Below are 22,238 nucleotides of genomic sequence, written 5' to 3'. Positions count from 1 at the left end.
TTTTAATTTATTTCATCCAGTAATTTAAATGCGAAAGAGTGAAGGTCACGACAGCTGAAAAATATAGCTTACTTTTTCAGTTATAACCATGGTGCAATTTAGGGCAGAGGCATTCTAAATATCTATGTCTTGTTTCTGTCTTGTTTTAGATATACATGACAATTCAAGCAAACCATCAGACCAAAAAGAGGCGCTCTCACTGGCTTGCAGGAACAAACGAGAACAGATGAATGGGGGGAATGCCACAAATGGTGACCTCATTACAAGTAAGTTTTGAAACTTATAAAGGTGTCTGTTAGGAATGGTTGTTTTAAGCTAAAATGGGGGCAGAGAGAGACACATAGATAATACAATACTGGTGTCAAAATCATTACTCTAGTGCAGCTCAACAAAGTGGCTCAATCATAAGCCCAAACAAAATAAATATTGTGCTATGGTAACGGGGTGGGGAAAAAAATAGGGTAGGTAAGTCCAAAACCTTTTCTAAATATACTGTAATACAAAAACTAGGGTGGCCAAGTAATTTATTATTATTATTATTATTATTATTATTATTATTATTATTATTATTATTATTATTATTATTATTATTATTATTTATGAATTTATTCTTAAATGCCTTAAAGGTGTCATTTATACCAGCAGCATCAGACTCACTACAGTAAACATTTTGCATACAAATGCTGTAATGCAATGCTCCCCCTTTATAACGCTGTAGTCGGGAGCCATAGGAGACTGTGTTATTTGTGTTCCGCCTTATACAGGGTTGGGGTCAATTCCGAATGTGTTGGTAAACTCCAATTCAATTCAAGAATTTGAATTGAAAAAATCTTCAGGATACAGAATTGGAATGAAAAGAAATATAATTTAATTCCATGAAATTCCACTCATTTAAAAAAGGTTGAATGCCACATTTATTTTATACATCACTATAAACAATAATGATTGCAACAGCATTAATATATACTTTCAAATACTGTGTCTTAAGCATGGCTCAAAGCTTTCAAAACTTAGTTTTTTGCATTTTGGTAATGAGATGTTTAAGAGCTACAGTAGTCCTTAATTATTTTAAAAGTTTTAAAAATGACTGGCATGCAACAACATAGGAGTGAAAAACGAAAGGATTAAATAACAGATGAATAAAGAAAAACAAATAGAAATACACATAAAATGATTTATTTTGAAAATCTACCCCTGTTCACTGCGTAGAAATCAGTGTTGTAGAACATGTACCAATGTCTCTGCAGGTAGTTGTCAACATCACAACTATTTACAGTTTTGCTGTTTAAAAGTTATTGAATTTTTCTTTTAGCACCCAAGTCAAAAAAATACTTGTGCTCTTTCCAAATCAAAGTCTTAATAATTCTCAGGAGCTTCCATTGACAGTCATGTTTTAGATGATCTGTTTTACGTTTTATTAAAATGTCCTGCATAGTTTTTCTCTTGGTTCGTTGTTACTCTGACTGGTTATGGATTTAAACAACTTTTTTATTTTTCTTTTTCTTTGACCCACAACTGGTACAAATCCGCACGAATAAGGTAAAAAACAATAATTGAATATATTTAATTACTAAACTGATGTAATCAATTTAATATGCATAATAGTTTTTAAAGTGTTACTTGCAGTGTTACACAGTAATCCACAGCTCCACATGTATTGCATTTTTTTTAACCCTTTCATAACATTGATAAATCGATGCATCAGCTTTTTTAGAGAACAATATATCGATAGTCAAAAATTAGGCATCGCCCCAGCCTTACAGTATGGCAATCTCAGATCAGAAATTAAAACCAGATATAAACACAGGAAGGCCCTATGTAGCTGTTTCCAATGATATAATGTCTTTTGTTGTGGAATGTAGTTACATTTTTTTTTTTATATAAGCCGCACCCCCCAAAAATTCATAAAAAAATTTATAATAATAAATCGTTTAAAAAATTCGACCCCTTTCTAAGTTAGATATAGAACAAATATTACGTCGTTATAGTTGCAAAATTTTATGAGGATTTCAAATAAAAAAAAAAAAATCTGATTTTGTCCGAGCCGTGATCTGTATGACAAAATGCCTGAAAACTGCCCTAATTTTAGCACTGTCAGCTATGTTATGGAAGTAGTCCAGACTAATCAAAATATCAAAGTACATTGCCAAATCGTATGTAAAGACTTTTAACCTAAAATATATACAAGTAAAAAATGCAGTTGTTTTTATTAAATTATTCAATAATTTTGCATTATGAAGAGAAAAATCATATTTGTATACAAATGTTATAGACTTCAATATAACCATGAATAGCAAATAAAAAAAAAAGTCTATAGAAAAACAAACTATAACAACAACAAATAAAAGTATATAGAGAAACGAACTGTAAATGGTGACAAAGCAGTAAACCTAACTATATTGGGCTACTGCAATAAATGAGGCCACCACTGTAAAGCAATCAAATAAATAAATGCATTTCATTTTTGACATGTAATGTACTGTATATTCCTGACTTTCAGTAATTTTGCATTATGAAGACAATCATATTTATATACAAAAGTTATAGAATTCAATATAACCACGAAAAGCAAATCAACAATAACAACAAAACGAACTACAGTGCACTTCGTTTATAAGAATCACATCCGCCCCGAATGATTTGATTCTTATAAGCAGTTGATTCTTAAAAGCGGACCGATGGGATTACAATTAGCAAAAGCGTGCCTCCACACATCAGCAGTTTAAATACAGGATACAAGTGTCAATGGTGCTCAATCACTGAGGACAATACATCAAAACAATCAAAACAAGTCCTTGTGTGTAAGCAACTTGTTATATGATCACAATTATGTTTACTCAAGGCTGCAGAATCCTATTTTACTACAGTATACTTGAGAATCGATCGTCTCGTGAGGGTGCCTAGTTTAACTGCTGTGCGGTGTTGCATGTAATGGCCTTTGAATTAAAATGACATTATAGTACAGTATTTTACTGTCAGGACTACCACTGCATTTAAGCATCTGTGGCTTGCTTTTTTTCATTTGCGATGCAAATCTCACAGTTTTTCACTAAGCAGAAATGCAAAGCTCTGCAACCCCACTCCCTCTACTTGCATATCGCACAGTAACACTGCTGTATTCAGTATGCATTCAATTAATGTATATTCACTTTATTAAAACTAATTTTCACTAATAGAGAACACAAAAGAAAAATTCTACTGGGAGTTGCTGCAGACCAGGGATTATACTGCACACGCTGTGTACGTGCCTAATCACGCGAGATGTAATTAAATTCAAAAACAGCTTTATTGGTTGTACGTCATTGCACTTGATATAGTATCGTATTACATGCAGTCAGTTTGCCCTGAAATTATTCTTATAAGCAGATTGCTTGATTCTTACAAGCGGATTATTTTACATTGGTTGGTATAGGAATGATTTGGTCCCATTGGTTTTGACCACTAATGTGGTCAATTCTTATATCAGTGATTCTTATAAACGGAGTACACTGTATATGGTGATCATAAAGCAGTAATCATAAAGAGAATGGGGTCATGCAATAAATGTGGCCAAATAAATAAATCAATAAAAATGATGTAGCATGGTGTATGTACTGTCAAGTACAAGCCACCTCTCGATCTTCCACTTCCACTTCAGAATACGCGCTGGTAGACGTGTTTCCTGTGCATGTGCTTTTGAAGTGTATCATCAAAACTGGCTTGTAGGGATTCCATTTTTTTTGTTCAGTGCCTAGCCTTATTCAGTGACAAGGCTGAGTGCTTATTACTGCCATGAGAGAGATTGTGTCATCGGTGCTTAGGCACTGAAATTACAGTGGTGTGGTGTCGGGGTTAAGGAACAAGCAATCACTGGGATTCTTAAAATTAGACAAGCAGTTAGACTTTTTTTTTTCTTTTACTAGTTTGACTTTATCTTTTTAATATATACTGGTGTTCTGAAAACCAGGCAATCAAAAGTGTCCTCAGAGATCAGAGCATATAAATTATGCACTATTTGACTGAAAGGCTTTGATCTTTCACAACTTTAGTATTATTTACATTCGCACTTGAAAATCAGATTGTGCCCTGAATTAAAGTTATATTGACCCACGATGAATATTTGGTGTATTTTTTTATTTTTTCCCATTGTTCATACATGGTTTAATTCAAACTGTAAAATATTTAGACCTCTTCTGTCATTCAGTTTCATTTTGACAGGAAGGCTGTGCCCTGCCCATGTGAAATTATAATTTACCCTCTACTGAACATATAATTACACATTGATGGATATTTTGTATAATCCATTATCTCTTATTATAAATGATCTCTAGTATATTAAAATGAAGCCATTTCTTCTCTTCAAGTTAAAGTGATATGAATATTTTGTTTTTCAAATGTTTTCCACTGTTTTGGATCGTGATATTACATATAAAGTAAATATTTAAGGGTGTGGAAGCTTAACAAAACAGAGCTTGCCTTTGTTTTGTTTAATATTTCCATTACTTTAAATAATTATTTCTTTAGACTCATATATGCAAGTATGACAATTATTTTAATCGTCTCTCCTCAGAATTATAACATGGGGGCTCCCGAGTGGCGTATCCAGTAAAGGCGCTCCACGTGGAGTGCAGGATGTGCCCTATAGTCTGGACGTTGCGAGTTCGAGTCCGGGCTATTCCTTTGCCAACCGAGGACAGGATCTCCCAGGGGGCAGCGCTCAATTGGCTGAGCGCCGCCTGGGGGGAGGGAGGGCTAGGTCGGCCAGGGTGTCCTCGATTCACCGCGCACCAGCGACCCCTGTAGTCTGTCCGGGCGCCTGCGGGCTTGCCTGTAAGCAGCCCGAGAGTTGCGCTGTCCTCCGACGCTGTAGCTCTTGGGTGGCTGCATGGTGAGTCTGCAGTTTGAAAAAAAGCGGTCGGCTGACGGCACACGCTTCAGAGGACAGCGTGTGTTCATCTTCGCCCTCCCGAGTCAGCTCAGGGGTGGTAGCGGTGAGCTGAGCCTAAAAATAATTGGCCTTTTCCAAACTGGGGAGAAAATAATAAAAATAATTGGCAACGACTAAATTTAAAAAAAAAAAAAAAAAAAAAAAATTGTAACATAAATATCTCCATAAAGCATGGCTGTGAAATGTTTCGTACTCTTACGTAATGATTTGCTGACCAAAAGCAGAGCAACAGTGGACACAAGCAGCTCCGCTAGGCCTGTCATTGACTGCTGTGGTACACTTCCTGATGCAGCGACACTTGGCTGTTGATGAGAAGAGGCAGGAGCACGTTCGGAGGAGATGCCAGAGGATGCGGTGCTAAAGTGTTATCGTCTCGCTGCACAGGTCATCCCAGACCCAATAGCTGAATTTAGAGATGAGCTAGACTCCAGCGTCAGTCTAGGGGCCGCTATCCCTGCACATGTGAAAGGGCTGTGTTCTCTGCACTACTTAGCTTCTGGTTTCTTTCAGACCACAGTTGGAATGTCTGGAGGGATAGCCCAATCCACTTTTTCCAGTGCTATTCTTGGTAACAATGAATACAGGTGTTGAAGGGTTTTAGGGTTTTAAAAATAGGTGACCTGCACAAATGGTATAATTAAGATTCTTTAAGATCTGAAATAGTTTCAATGATGAGACATGGGTTTTGCCTTACAGTGGCATGTGAAAATATGATCCAAGACTCTGACAGTGGTATATGAATTAACACAGGACTGTGCTAATGTCCACAGCATTGTGAAATAAAATACTTAGGTGTATTTGTGGCTATGTAGTGTTTCTATTCACGATTTAGAATATGTAGCAGGTTTCTGTTGGGTTTTCATTTCCTGCATTTAGCCAACATTTTTTTTCAGCCTTTTACGTACTCCCCCCACCCCACCCCCACCCCACCCCACCCCCAAAATAGTTTTTCAGATTGAGTTTCTTTCATCCTCACTCCAGTCTCAAAACAGAATTATGATTAATACCAATTGGATTTTTTGAACCTTTTAAAGTTAGGTACTGCAGTATCTTAAGAGGTTGAGCTTCATAATATATTTACAAGAAAATGGTGCAGTACATCTTTTAATTCAGATAGAGATTATTTCTGGTAACTTGCTTTTAAAAATTGTTCTTTTACAACCTCAGTAACCATGTGCCTTTTTAAGAGTTAAACCATGCATTGTTTAGTTATTTTGGTACACTTACATTTCATTTGGTTGCAAAGGTTTGTGGATTTAGTTTATTTTATTCACTTTGTGCCCGCAGGGCTAGCACAGGTACATCTCAATAATGCAAGCACCGATACAAAGAAAGCCATAAACGTTGTCGATTTTATTGTAGACTGCAGATGGAATCGGCGGCAGCCCCAGTTTAATATTGGAAGAAGATTATATATATATATATATATATATATATATATATATAGTTTTTTTTAAATTTTATTATTCATATTAAAGAATAATTCATTAGAGGGTGGAACTTGGATCGTCTTGGTTTATAATCTCAATGTTTTTAATTTGGAATATGAACTCCAGTTCAAGAATTTTGTTATGAGCGGTGATTTGTTTCGTGGGTTAGTTCTTAGAATTCAGTTAAGTGGCATAAACAGTGATTTAATTGCCTATCAGTTCTGTCTTTATAATAGCTTTGCAATATCAAGCTATTTTAATTATAGAGTTCACAATGTGTTGGCTAATTGCAATATATAATATCATGCAGTACAGAGGTACTTGTGGTAAGGTTTCTTACCATAATGGCAGTTTAGTTATTTGATGACCATGTTATTCACTGAGATGTCTTGAGCACTTGGAGTGCTCTTCTGGTTAGTGAAGACAGTGCTGGAGAACATTTTTTTTTTTTTTATCTTGGGGACATTCTGAAGCATTAAGGTCAAGTAATGTTACTACTTTTGCTTTCTAAATGTATTAACCCTGACCAGACACACCAGAATCTGCTTTAGAGAATATTTTATTCTGTAGCCTCAAGGTTATTCAGTCGGTTCATAATTGCCCATTTAAGGTAGCAAATCTATTTAGTTTCCATGCAAGTTAAATAAATCTATTATTATTATTATTATTATTATTATTAGTATTATTATTATATATTTTTAAAATTGTTATTAACACAATTAATGTGTTCTAATGGCATATAACTAAACAGTGACTGATAATAACAACACCACCCTTGTAAACTTGTTGATCTGCTTTATCTCAGACTCGTATTTTTATTATGGGGTGAATGCATAACTCCTGGGGAAAACACCAGCTAAATTATAGAATTAAAATGCTTGAGGTCTAAAATTGACCACGTGGTGGTCTTTTACAACACAATCTTAAAACAAAAATTGTATTACTTCCAACATGCTGTCGCTGTTTTTTTTTTTATTCAGTAAGTTTAATTACTATTTCACATGCTTCAAAAACAAGTATGAATTTAGATGTATTGTAAGTGAGAAGTTGCGTACATTTTTAGAGGCAGGTTGTCACTGGGAGTTGAAGCCAGCTGAATAATTACATGTGGTGTTAGTTTGAGTACAGTGGGTGGACGGAGCCCTTTCTGTTCCTATTTGACTGAAACGATACTGTCACCTTGTCAGTGATGAATTGAAACTGATTGTTGTCATGCCACGGTTTAATGGCTATTTTTAATCTTTAGACCCCTGGTACCACTGAAATCATCTGTCAGAACTAAGAGCCCATTAAGACTGAAGGGAGTAATTTTCAAGTGATTACTTAGCGGCAGGACATGGAATCACAAACTGTATAAATCGTGTAGAATGCCAGTACAGAGGTTGATTAAAATGCCCACAGTCACCCTACCTCCTATAATCATTATTTTCTCATATTGTTGTCCTAGATCTATGATAAATGTTAACAGGCCTGTTATTAATATAGTATTTTAGTTCTCAGATATGAGACTCTCTGCAAGGGTATTGATTTGAAGTGTTATATGGTAATACTTTTCAAAAGTTCCTTCAAATCATTTAACAACCGAGTGATGTGCTGCATTTATTGAAAAGCATTGGGTGAGATTGTGATTTTCTTTTTTATTTAGCCTGTAATTTCAGGATTAGTTTGACTATTTCTAATAGTGATTAAGACGATTTTATGACATTTGGAATTCGCAGAAATGCCTGATTCGTGTAATTACAATATACAACAATATTGACAGACGTGTTTTAAATTACTTTTTTTTTTTTCTTGTCAGTTTTTTTCATTTTAGGGTTCTTTAAGATGTTTTGAACCTTGCTGTGCTGTTTTGTATTTTCCCTGATCACTTGAAATAACAGTGCTGGGACGAACCATTGAATTTTCATGTTCAGATATTCACTCATAATTTAAATATTCGTTTGGATATCCGTTCGTTTTTCAAAAAGTAATAAAAGCCATTTTATTGCTTCGAACGCAGGCAGACTCCTTTATCCAAGGCGACTTACAGAGACTAGGGTGTGTGAACTATGCATCAGCTGCAGAGTCACTTACAACTACGTCTCACCCGAAAAAAATAAATAAATAAATATATATATATGTCTATATAGAAATCACTACACAACATTTTCAGGAAGTTGGGTACAGTTTGTGAGGCATCCCAAACTGGCTCGCTCTAAAGCAGCACAATGCATTTTTGTCCCAAATGGTTTTCCATAGAGATCACTATGCGTGCGTATGCATGATCTGGTTTGTTTACTTTTTGCTGTCTAAAACTTTTAAATAGAAGCACAGGAGCTGCTGTGTTGATTCTGTGTATTTATATATATATATATATATATATATATATATATATATATATATATATATATATATAATATTAATCTTGCATATCATACTGAGCCCTTTTCTATTTGCCATTTTTTTGCAAATTCTGGTGAGACAGTAAATAAGTGCAAGTTACTATGAAATAACTTTTTTGGGTACTGCAGCTCTGATCTGTACTGAGGAGAGAGAGAGATTTGCATTTTAGTTTTTCTTTAGCTGTATTTCATTTTTTGTAAAACAAAAAAAAAGGCAGCAGCAGCAAGAAGCACAGCGACTCGCAGTAGAAGGGAGATGCATACACAACTCCGCTCTGCAGCAAAGGACAGGATTGCACACATGGGACGCCCCCTTTGGGGTCCCCAGCATAGTTCAACCTATTTGCACAGCCTGGACGCGAACTGGCGCCGTCCAGGCTGTGCGACACATTCTGCACGTGGCGCTTTAACTAGATTAGCCACTCAGGGACCCCCTGGCGTTCACCATCTTAACGACAACTTTTCGGTCACCTCATTTAGATCACACTCATGTTCTGTACCTAATAATAGAGAAACTGTTGAATCTAATTGAATCTCGAATGTTTGTGCTCAAATGACCCCCATCAAACTCTTTGGACTTTGTCTTAGGCTTCCGAAAAAAAAAAAAAAAGCTGTTTTTTAGATTTTTAAAATCGTTAACCTTTTTCAGGATTGCTACAAACGCATATGTTGGAAAACTATCTAGCATATATACACAGGGGAGATAACAGGGGGGTGGCAAAACTAGGTTCTCTGTTTTATTTTAGTTTTCTCTTCTTTTTTTTACTTCAATATAGTAGTGAAGTAGTTACATTGTGTTGCATTTATCATATTAATATATCCTTGATTGTATTACATGTTAAACCTATTCTAATTCACAGAGCATTAATATGGTGATGCCTTGACAAAATATGTTGTATTAAAAGAAAATTGCTGCTCATCAGATATTATAATACTTGAATTCTAGGCAGAATTATTAATCACACAAATTTTCTGTTTGAAAATCAGAATATAATTGGTGAGAACTTGCAAACTGCTGAAAGGTTGAGGTCGTAAAAATCAAGCTTCAGGTTTTAAGTTTGCTTCCTCACTGTAAAATGTAATTAACCTGAACCGGGAAGTCCAAAGGGGTTATTTTTTCCACTCAATCAGCAGCAAAATTGGCAAATTTGAAATTAGTAAATCCTGGCAGCCGTACATTCTTTGTCATTGTTATCAAGAGAAAGTGATGCTTGGAATATGAATAGCCCTCTTGTGTGTCAGATCTCTGCAGAAGGTTGCATTTAAAGAACCACATTTAAATGATTGTCATAAAGAATTAAAAGTATTCCATAGCATGTACAGCTGATTAATATTGACTGTTAATTTATTGTGTGAAAACTTCATCAGAAGACCAAGTACTGCAGTAGTACCATATAAACATGTTACATACTGTAGTTTTTCTAATAAATTGTGAGACTGCAGTTATTACAAATAACTACTTATTCATTAACCAGTCCAATCTAATGAAATCTGATCATCTATAGTTTCAGTAGTAAGATACGGTATATATGAATTTAGTGTCCCACTTAAGTCGCATCATTATCTGTTTCATCAGAAATACCATTGTTTGCTCAATCAGCCTCATAATCAATTTTCAACTGGAAATACACAAATGACTTGAGTAAACACTAACAAGTTGCACTTTTCTATTATGTTGTATTTTTGTAACTTATCAAACTAAACCTATACAGTGTTAAGTTAGAGATACTATTACAATTAGAGTGACAGGTTTGAATTCCAAGTGGAAATCTGCAGTCCTCTTGTCATTTGCAAGCAGAAAATGATTTAGGGTGCTTTGACGACTTAAAAATGCGAGTTATTTTTTTCGTGTTTTTCTTCTTCCTTTTTGTATAGTGAAACAGTTGTGTCTCTTCACAACACTGTTTTTTAAGGGAAAAAAACAGGAAAACAGAAACTAGTGGTTCTCATTGAGGCTTATGATGTTTGAAGTGATCATTTTGCTCATCTTTGACTGCATATTAAAAACAACATTCATGAACATGCCTCTGTGCTCGTGACTCTGCTGAACACATTACATCCTGAAAGGCCATTACTCACCAGTACACAGATACTGTAGTAGATAGTGTGCACCTAATCTACAGTAGAAGGAGGTTAGTTTAAAGGCTAGTCAGGGGTGTCCATATTATTGTTAGCAAGGGGCGTATCTTTTACTTGCTGTCCACATGGGCCATTCATCAGATGAGGCTGGTTTGAGGACTCTATAATGGATAGAGTGGGCTGGCTGCATATCTTCAGAGCTTAACAAGATGAATCTGAAGAGCTTATCACCTGTGGACAGATTACAAGAAGTAACATCCTTTATCTCCTAGACAAGACATCTATGTGGAATGGTCTACAGAGACCTGTGTTCCCTAAGCATGTGGGGATTTTATAAATACATTATTTTCTGGGAGGCCTATGACCTGTTCATAAACGCATACAACTGTCCATCACATCTCGGCCATAACACGCACCTGCCGTTTCCACCTATTCAACATCCACAAAATACGCCCCTCCGTTTCCTTTTCTGCTACTAAACTCCTGGTCCACTCTCATTTACACCCGCCTTGACTACTGTAACTCCTGCCTCCTTGGCCTCCCCTCTTACGCTTTTACACCATTACAACAAATTCAAAATGCCTCTGCCCCTATCATATTCAACCTCCCCCGCTCCTTCCACACCTCCCCTCTCATCCTCCAGCTACACTGGCTCCATGTCTTATCATTGCATGTTCAAATTCCTTACCCTTGTGTACAAATCTATCCATGGTCTTGCCCACTCTTCTCTGGCTGCATTGATCACATACTATATTCCCCCACATCCCTTATGCTCCCTGTGCCCAATCCCGTGTCCGTTCTTTTTCCCTTCTTGCTCCCCTTCATTGGAATAAACTCCCACTTATCATAAAACTACGGAGTTTCCGTTCCTCCCTCAAAATCCCTTCACCCTAGCCCATCCTACTGATACTCCTGGCCCCTCACCTCCTGTTATGACCCTACTTGTCTGACCCTGACCTAGCCTCTGGCCCTCTGCTTTCATTTAAGCAACTAATCTGTATCTCCCCACCCTAGCCCAATAAACTTACATTTCTTTTTTCATCCATTTTTTTTGATTGCACCGTTTTGTTTAAACTTGTAAAGTGCCTTGGCTAAAGGTGCTGTAAAAATATAAATACATAAATAAAACATCTGGATGTTGTAGTAAGCATTGGTTTTAAAAAAAGAAAAAATCTGTTTTTGCTAATTATTTGGATTTGTTTTGATGGTGTACTTCTTTTTAGGGTCTTACATGTTCCTTCCTTTCATTTTTAATTTGAAGAACAACAGCTGAAGTAAAAGTCCTGCCCAGCCAAAAACCAAGAGCACGAGTCTCATGATGCTTGTGAAGAAATGGGCCAGGCTTGTGTGGAGTTGTGTCCTGCCCATGTGTTTGAGGCTGCAAAAAGTGATCCAGGAAAATTGTACTAGTACTGAAAAACAAATCAGTTTATTGTTTTCTTGACATCATGTCCAAGATACTGTCTAAACCTAAGACGCTCGTGGCAGACCTCTAGTCTTACATTCTGAACACACGTCTGCTTACAATACCCAGGGGTCGGTCACATTGTTCAGTTAAAAAATATTTTAAAACATCTGGTGGAAATATAAACGAGAGGTTAAGACATGGAACTCTGTTAACATCACACCAGAATTATTATTTTTTTTCAGATTTAGTTGGAGATATGCATGCATATAAAATTAAACTGGTCAAATGGATCTCCTTGTTTCTTTTTTTTTGGGGGGGGGGGGATACTTTTGAAGAAAATATATGCAATTCAAATAGTGTCTGTTTGCTTTTGCTCTTTTTCTAATGAATCTATATAGAGGGTATAATATGGGAGGTGTTCTAATTTATATCTAGGCCACAGGTAATCTACATACAAACTTGAGTTAGAACATAAAGTTTACAAACGAGAGGAGGCCATTCAGCCCATCTTGCTCGTTTGGTTGTTAGTAGCTTATTGATCCCAGAATCTCAAGCAGCTTCTTGAAGGATCCCAGGGTGTCAGCTTCAACAACATTACAATTCTCTGTGTAAAAAAGTGCCTCCTATTTTCTGTTCTGAATGCCCCTTTATCTAATCTCCATTTGTGACCCCTAGTCCTTATTTCTTTTTTCAGGTCAAAAAAGTCCCCTGGTTCTTGAATTTAGGTTTGTATATATTTTATTAAGAATAAATCTGTGATTTTTTTATATATATATAGATAGATAGATAGATAGATATATACAGACGTGCTCAAATTTGTTGGTACCCTTACAGCTCATTGAAATAATGCTTCATTCCTCCTGAAAAGTGATGAAATTAAAAGCTATTTTATCATGTATACTTGCATGCCTTTGGTATGTCACAGAATAAAGCAAAGAAGCTGTGAAAAGAGATGAATTATTGCTTATTCTACAAAGATATTCTAAAATAGCCTGGACACATTTGTTGGTACCCCTTAGAAAAGATAATAAATAATTGGATTATAGTGACATTTCAAACTGATTAGTTTCTTTAATTAGTATCACACATGTCTCCAATCTTGTAATCAGTCATTCAGGCTATTTAAATGGAGGAAAGTAGTCACTGTGCTGTTTGGTATCATTGTGTGCACCACACTGAACATGGACCAGAGAAAGCAAAGGAGAGAGTTGTCTGAGGAGATCAGAAAGAAAATAATAGACAAGCATGGTAAAGGCAAAGGCTACAAGACCATCTCAAGCAGCTTGATGTTCCTGTGACAAAAGTTGCAAATATTATTAAGAAGTTTAAGGTCCATGGAACTGTAGCCAACCTCCCTGGGCGCGGCCGCAAGAGGAAAATCGACCCCAGAGTGAACAGAAGGATAGTGCGAATGGTAGAAAAAGAACCAAGGTTAACTGCCAAAGAGATACAAGCTGAACTCCAAGGTGAAGGTACGTCAGTTTCTGATCGCACCATCCGTCGCTTTTTGAGCGAAAGTGGGCTCCATGGAAGAAGACCCAGGAGGACTCCACTTTTGAAAGAAAAACATAAAAGCCAGACTGGAATTTGCTAAAATGCGTGTTGACAAGCCACAATCCTTCTGGAAGAATGTCCTTTGGACAGATGAGTCAAAACTGGAGCTTTTTGGCAAGTCACATCAGCTCTATGTTCACAGACGAAAAAATGAAGCTTTCAAAGAAAAGAACACCATACCTACAGTGAAACATGGAGGAGGCTCGGTTATGTTTTGGGGCTGCTTTGTTGCGCCTGGCACAGGGTGCCTTGAATCTGTGCAGGGTACAATGAAATCTCAAGACTATGAAGGCATTCTGGAGCGAAACCTACTGCCCAGTGTCAGAAAGCTCTGTCTCAGTCGCAGGTCATGGGTCCTCCAACAGGATAATGACCCAAAACACACAGCTAAAAGCACCCAAGAATGGATAAGAACAAAACATTGGACTATTCTGAAGTGGCCTTCTATGAGTCCTGATCTGAATCCTATCGAACATCTATGGAAAGAGCTGAAACTTGCAGTCTGGAGAAGGCACCCATTAAACCTGAGACAGCTGGAGCAGTTTGCTCAGGAAGAGTGGGCCAAACTACCTGTTAACAGGTGCAGAAGTCTCATTGAGAGCTACAGAAAACGTTTGATTGCAGTGATTGCCTCTAAAGGTTGTGCAACAAAATATTAGGTTAGTGGTCCCATCATTTTTGTCCATGCCATTTTCATTTGTTTTCTTACTTACAATATTATGTTGAATAAAAAATCAAAAGCAAAGTCTGATTTCTATTAAATATGGAATAAACAATGGTGGATGCCAATTACTTTTGTCAGTTTCATGTTATTTCAGAGAAAATTGTGCATTCTTTGTTTTTTGTGGAGGGGTACCAACAAATTTGAGCACGTCTGTATATATACAGTGCCTTGCAAAAGTATTGAGGCCCCTGACCAATTCTCTCATATTACTGAATTACAAATGGTACATTGAAATTTCGTTCTGTTTGATATTTTATTTTAAAACACTGAAACTCAAAATCAATTATTGTAAGGTGACATTGGTTTTATGTTGGCAAATATTTTTAAGAAAAATAAAAAACTGAAATATCTTGCTTGCATAAGTATTCAACCCCCCCACACACACATTATATATATATATATATATTTTTTAAATTTTAGCACCTAACCTCTTCAGTAAACAAATATTTAAGCATACAAAAAACAATAGGCACAAACTAGGTGGGAAGAGGGAGAGTCCTACATGGAACAGATGCAGGGTGACAGGACAGATGCAGATTAATAATATTTATTAATTCACCCCCCGTTATAACAAGCAGATGGCCTAGATCCAGTTTATAGTGTGTGTGGAAAATGTCTTTTGGGACATAATGGACTAAAATGCATCTTAGTGCCAGGGAGAATTTAAAATGTTTATTTCCATTCATCATGCCCTCTCGTTTGACATTCCATTTGCATTGTGTAAAATACAACATGTTTTGAGGACACATGCTGTAATTTTTTTTTACCTCTGATGATCCTGTTCAGTTACAAGTGAGGTGAGTGTGCAGTCCTTCACTAGCCAAAAAGACTAGTCTGCACCTCAATGTCATCCATAATTATAAAACACTCAATAGTGCTGAATTTAGAAATATTAAAATAACATTTTTAGCCAGTGTTTGTCATTTTAAATTATTAGGTTTTATTTTAGTATTTCCTAAATAATACTGAGCATCAAAAGAAACGTATCACTTCTTTTTGGATAAAATTCACTAGATGTGTTCGAAAAGTGACAAACTCTATTTTAGAGCAGGTGCAGTGACTTTTTATTGTGCTGATTAACAATTGCTGCAAAACGATGCTGCAAAATGATCTGTCGATCTTGGGCAGGTGTTGTGACTCTTGGTCTCCCAGTTCGTGGCCTGTCATTGGTGTGTCTGGTTATACCGTCTCGCCAGGTTTGAAATTGCTGGCTGTGAGCACCCAAGATGTTGAGCCACAGTACGCTGCCCTAATCCAGCCACCATGAAGGCGCTGCTCTCTTGGCAGATGTGGCATGTTTTTTTTTTTTTCTGTGATTTTCTTTATTGTTTTTATTCAAGCTTGCAATTCAACAGCTGAAATCACTCCATATCCAGTCCAATCAACTGTCTCACTAATTAGGTGATTAAGTGCATATGCTTCAGTCATAGTCACTCAAGTGTCAAGAGTGAATGATCGAGTGATTAAAAAGAAATCAAAAACATTTCGTCAGTGTGCATCATTTATATACCTTATTTTTTTTTAAATAAATGTGTTAGAATAGTGATAAGTTTCTTTTGATGCTCAGTGTACATCTCAAGATTATATATATTGGATACAAAAATCAGATGTTTGTATTCGCTAGAAATGACAAAAGTACCTTACACTTACTTACTGTCTCACCAGAATATGAGCAACAGTTTCAAAAAATTCTAATGAAAAAGAGTTCTGTGTGGTATGTGAGATGTTATATATATATAGAGAGAGAGAGAGAGAGATGGAGTTAAGAAAAGTGGATAAACTAAAAAGAGATGATCTACTAGATTATAAAAATAGAGATTAAAAGGTCAAAAGAGTCCCATTAGTAATGACTTACTCTAAACTTTTGCCCAATATTTCTAAGAAACACTTGCGGATTCTACATAATTCAGAAAAATTAAAAAAAATATTTCTTAAGGCCCCAGTTGTAGCATTCAAAAGAGAAGCGTAAATACATAGATACAATTAAAAATATAATTAAACATAAGAACACCACATATCCAGTAAAAACTAATACCTACTGTAAAAATAGCAATGTTGTTTATGGAATAGCCTGTGAAAAATGTGATGAAATCAAATATGTTGGAGAGACTGGAACTACTTTATATAAAATAATTCAGAACTACCTTTGATTAATTAGAAATAAAAAAATGAATGAACCAATAGTACAGCACTTCACCAGTCAGGGACATGACATAAATGATGTAAAGTTTGTAGTATTAGAACAGCTCAAATTTAGACAATGCGACATATAGAAGAATAAAAGAAAGTAAATGGATAAATAGACTGAACACGATTATGCCAGCGGGACTCAACAGAAAAGAATGAACTAATTAACTTCAATAAATATATAACATTTAAATAAATAAACAAAATTCATTCAAAAGTTGTGCATGCTGATGCGCTGGGGAGGCCAAATCTAGACTGATCCTCAGAGCCAGCATTGCATGATATAATAAAAATATAAGTTTATATAAAGTAGTATTAATTAGAATTAATACAGATTCAAAGATAGAAGTAAAAATGATGTCACAATATATAGAACACCATTACATCATGTAAGAATAAATCATGGATTTGAATGTAAACAATAACAAGTAGTTGTCATGCCGTCAAAAACCTATAAATACCTCCAATGTTTTGATTCAAACACAGGCTCCCTTGAGAAAGACATGTACAACATATCGAAACGTTGGGCAGCTGGCTCTTTGAGCTAATATATATATATATATATATATATATATATATAAAACACAATCAGCTCTTCTATTTAAACGTTTTATACAGCAGAAAGTAAACAAACCAGATTGTGTGCGCATGCACAGTGATCTCTGTGGAAGGCCATCTGAGACAAAAATGTGTTGTGCTGGTCATGGGACAGAGAAAAGGCAAGCACATCATTCTGAAATGCCTCGCTTAAACAGTACCCAACTTCCTGAAAATGTTGTGTAGTGTTTTCTATATAGCGTGTGTGTGCGTGTATATGTGTATATATATATATATATATATATATATATATATATATATATATATATATATATATATATACATATATATACATACACATTGTTGTGATTTTCTGTTATGTGGAATGTAATAAATGATAACCAAACCGGTGAGTTTTTTCCCCCTTCACTTTACAACACCATTTCCACATTTGTTTTATTTGAAGTGTTTAAAGTTAAATTTCAGTTTTCGTTTGCTTGTTCTGCTACAAAAAGGCACAAGTAAACCTCATGTTACTACTGTACTTTATGAAAACATGTCTATGGCCACTGTTTACTGTGAAGCAATGGCAAGGAATGAAATAAATAAAATGTGTTGTCAACTTTATGTAATGTTTATTTGTGGAATAAACAAAACAATGTTTAACTTGAATTGCTGTTTGTCAACCTTTTGTTTTGTAGTTAATTCACTGGGGTAAAGTAAATCCTACACAACTTATTCTTTACTCCTGGGATATGTTTCCATTTTAACGTGTTACATATTGTAAAGTCTTGCTGTAAAATAAAAGGCACACACAGAGGGGCAATGGCCACGCCCCCTGCCCCTGCTGCTCTGCTGTGTCTGCCTGCTTTCACAGCAATAATAGCTTTTATTACTTTTTGAAAAATGAACGAATATTTAAATTGATCAAATATACGAACATGAAAATTCTGTGTTCGTCCCAGCACTGATACACACAAAAATCTCCTCCAGTGGACAGCCACAGCGAAGGGGGGAAAATAAAGACAGCAACTCCCGTTAAAATCAAGTCCATATCCACACAGAGTTATCAATAAACGCAATAGTCTATTTCATATCTTTTAAAACTTCACAGCAAACATAGCTAACATGTTTTGACCCATAGGTCGTCTTTGAAGAAACGTGTTAGCTATGAAGTTTTAAAGATATGAATCTACAGTAGCTGATAGAAACTTTGCGACAAGATAGAACAGGCTGCCAATGTTCTTTTCAGCATGCAATTTCATTAGTTTATCCATGTAATTCTCTTTTGAAACAAAACTGATGGCCAATAAATAAAGTACATTTCAGGTGGAGGAGCTGAAACAAAACAAATATGAACTCAGCATGTTGTGGTGAATGGTGAAGAACAGTGTTTGCTATATCTGTAAAGTATGTGGATTAGGGAGTAAAGCAAGGGGGGGGGCTTTGCTACAGGTAGTACTACAGCAATTGCCTCAGAACCACACAAATATTAATTTGGGTTATTGCAGATGTAAAATTAGGTAATGGATAATTTGCCACTGTCTAAAATGATTCTATTTAGTGATATATATATAGCCCCTGGCCAATGCTGGTTTGCACTCTTCAATTAGTGACCCAGACACAGAAACTGTAAGATTAGCACTTTCATGCAATTTTATTATTCACAAAATAATAAAACAAAACCCTAGCTCCCCTTGGAGTCTTGGCTAAACTTCTTCACAATCCCTAAACGATCAATCGGACGGCTGAGCCGTTTCCCAGTTCAACAAAAACACTTATTACACACCCAGGTTCACATAGTACCTTTTAAATGTACTTTGACCACACAGGACTCTTCTCATGCTGCACACTTTTCATCGAGGTTTCACACAGACAGCCTCTCTACATACTGGGAACAAAGGCCAGCTTTTATACCATGTGGCTGAGGCTTAATTGATTGCCAATTTATACCTCAACCACATTCCAGGCAAGGCAGAATTGCTTTTTCCCAGCCAACCACACCTCACCTGTGCACACACACACACTTTTCTTTCCATTCCCCCACCTTGCCACATTAGAAAGACTGTACAATAAATTCTCTATCTGGATAATGGTGCCAAAAAGTTAATTGGATCGAGATTTGGATGATATCTTGATAGCTGCTGTTTACTGGGATGTTTAGGATATTTGTAAGGTTATTTAGAATGCATTTTTTGTCTAGTAAACCAGAAACAAGAGACTCATGTTGTGGGGGTTATGTAGTGGTTTTCATATAGCTATTTATATTTTCTTGACTTACCAGAACAGGAAATGGAATTTTGCTGCCAGGCTATTTTGGCTTCTCCTTTACACAGCGTGGTTCTGAAACCTCAGTAAAAAAATACAGTTTTTCAACCTGAAGAAACATTTTACAAACCAGTGATTTATTTTATAGTTTTGTCATCTTTTCAACTGTAGCAAGGAAATGTCTTCTAGAAAGTAAAAAAAGACTTATGAGGCATATACAAAAGTCATTTATTTTGCAGATAATACAATGCTGTGACATGAGAATGTGCTGACAACATTTTAAGATTATATTACCTGTATTCACCCCAAGTTATGATTAAATATTATTTAAACAGGAACTCTCAATTTATCTATGAACTATTAACAAGTTACTGAACTGAAGCATTCTTTAAAACATATTTTCATACCCCTTTAGCACTACTGTACTCAATATCTCAGTGCTGCTAGCACCAGATCTTTCTTTAGTCATGTTCTTAATCAGTTACACCGATGTTACTGTCCCCTGTGGTGATGAATGATTTTATATATATATATATATATATATATATATATATATATATATATATATATATATATATATATATATATATTTTTTGTGTGTCATTCAGATGTAGAATTTTTAATTAAACATTCACTTCCTGGGGATGATTTTAAAAATGGCTAATGTGTGTGTTTTAAAATGGGTTTCGAAATTCAGTATTAGAGTACCAATGTTTTTTTTTTTTTTTTCCCCCCATAGTTAAAAATAAATAATGTCCATTAGTATCTTTAAAAATATATATCTATCTATCTAAATAAAATTTGTGGCTGGAGCAGCTGAGCATAAAATTACTCTCACTGTAATTTCCATAATTTAAATGCAGGCGGCCATTTTTCATATTCAAGCTTTGTTTTCCTGGGACGCAGGTGATGTAGCAAAATGTTTGTGTGGCTTCTACTGTGCTGGTCATGGAGCATATTGCATGCTTTGTTTAAGATATTGACTTAAAGTGGTTTGCTAAATTAGTAAATGGTTAGGCATGCGGAAAACAAATAAATGCATGGAGGTTTGCAGGTGGTCTCAACTCAAAAGGACATCTGCTTTAAATCATGGAGCTTCCAAAGAGGATAATAAGCTTCTACATGCAAGTAGAATTCTGAAATCTCCAAATATAAAAGATGGCATTGAGATCTTCGGAAGATGTAAAATGGCAAATTTGCATTTTGTGTTTCACATGGATACGGTTAACATTGCAGCTGTACTGCAATTTAAAATTCAGTTTCAATAATCTACCATTGAAATCTTATTTTCTTGTCTCATACTACACATAACTGGGTTTAGGGAGGTTTAAGGAGGCAGTGTGGTCCAGTGGTTAAAGTGCAGGGCTTGTAACCAGAAGGTCACCAGTTCAAATCCCACCCTGCCTCTGACTGACTCACTGTGTGACCCTGAGCAAGTCACTTAACCTCTTTGTGCTCTATCCTGCGGATGAGATGTTAAATCAATGTCCTATTGTAAGTGACTCTGCATATAATGCACAGTTCACAGCTTACCTCTGTAAAGAGCTTTGTGATGGAGGTCCACAATGAAAGGTCTATATAAAAATAGATATTATTATTATTATTATTATTATTTTTATGACGTGGTTTAATAAATACTCATATGAGCATTAAGCATCAGGGAATGTGTTACGTGTGTGGGTAGTCACTGGAAAATACTGACACAGACATGGAGCATTGGTGTTGATACGCCGCTCCTAGTGTACTGACACTAGGGTACTAACAATGGTAACCCTAGCGTCACATTTAATAAAGAAACCAAAACAAAACAAACCTAAAAATAAGAGTTTGCCACACAAAATGACGAGCACTAGTCCCACTAAAAGGAACATTCTGCTCCAGGAACCTACTACTCTACAGTATCCCTCTCTATACTGTTTTGGGATCCACGTCCCCCAAACTGACCTACTTCTGTTCTGTTGCTTCCAAAGTCCTGGCCTTCCAGTGACTCCAGGCCGTTCCGACGGTCCTGGCTGAGCAATCGCCTTCACAGGCACCATCTTGCAGTTAAAGGGTTCCGTGGTAGTAGCTCCTGCAGAGCGGATGTTTCCCTCCTTGATGTCAGCAAACACACAGAGCTCGACTGCGTGTCAATGGCATTGCAATCGCCCCGAGCTGTGGCACAGCCGCTTTTTGAGCTCTGCGCAGCATCCCTGGGCAAGCCCCCCAGCCAATACGGAACTCCTGATCAGCTTAGCGCAGGGCGAGCCTCCTGCTTAGCTCGTCGCTTAGCAATGCGTCTCTGCCTGCACGTCGCATCTGATTTCTAACAGACACACACACTCCACCAACCAGCTAGAGGGCTCCCTGTGACAGAGTCACATGGAATTAGATTTGTGGTCGTGATTCCTGCTTTGAATCAAATCACAGGTCATATCAAGTTTTTTTGTGTCTTTTATAGCAGGGGTTCCCAAACTTTTTTTTACCTGAGGCCCACCTGTTCAGTTGCATTAGGCACTGTGGTCCACTTAGCACTCCTTGGGAAAATGTCAAATTAAAAACATTTTATATGTTTAAACCTGTAACATTATAAATAAACCTAATCTATATTATTAGGTATATTATTATGTATTATTGAATTGTGGTTTGTCAAACTTGTACTTTACTTGAACAAAAGTTATTGTATTTCTTGCTCTTATTGTATTACTTGTATTGTAACGCTTGAAATGTTTTTGCTTACGATTGTAAGTCGCCCTGGATAAGG

The 22,238-nt window shown here is 36.1% G+C and overlaps 1 pseudogene; it reads left to right on the top strand.

Moving 5' to 3' along the window:
- Positions 1 to 22,238, top strand: part of LOC117415890 (myoD family inhibitor domain-containing protein-like) — a 39,875-nt pseudogene that overhangs the window by 8,439 nt on the left and 9,198 nt on the right.

The sequence above is a fragment of the Acipenser ruthenus genome, chromosome 7 (genome assembly GCF_902713425.1).
Source record: "Acipenser ruthenus chromosome 7, fAciRut3.2 maternal haplotype, whole genome shotgun sequence".
Lineage (NCBI taxonomy): Eukaryota > Metazoa > Chordata > Actinopteri > Acipenseriformes > Acipenseridae > Acipenser > Acipenser ruthenus.
This window is presented reverse-complemented; position numbering and strand designations above follow the sequence as displayed.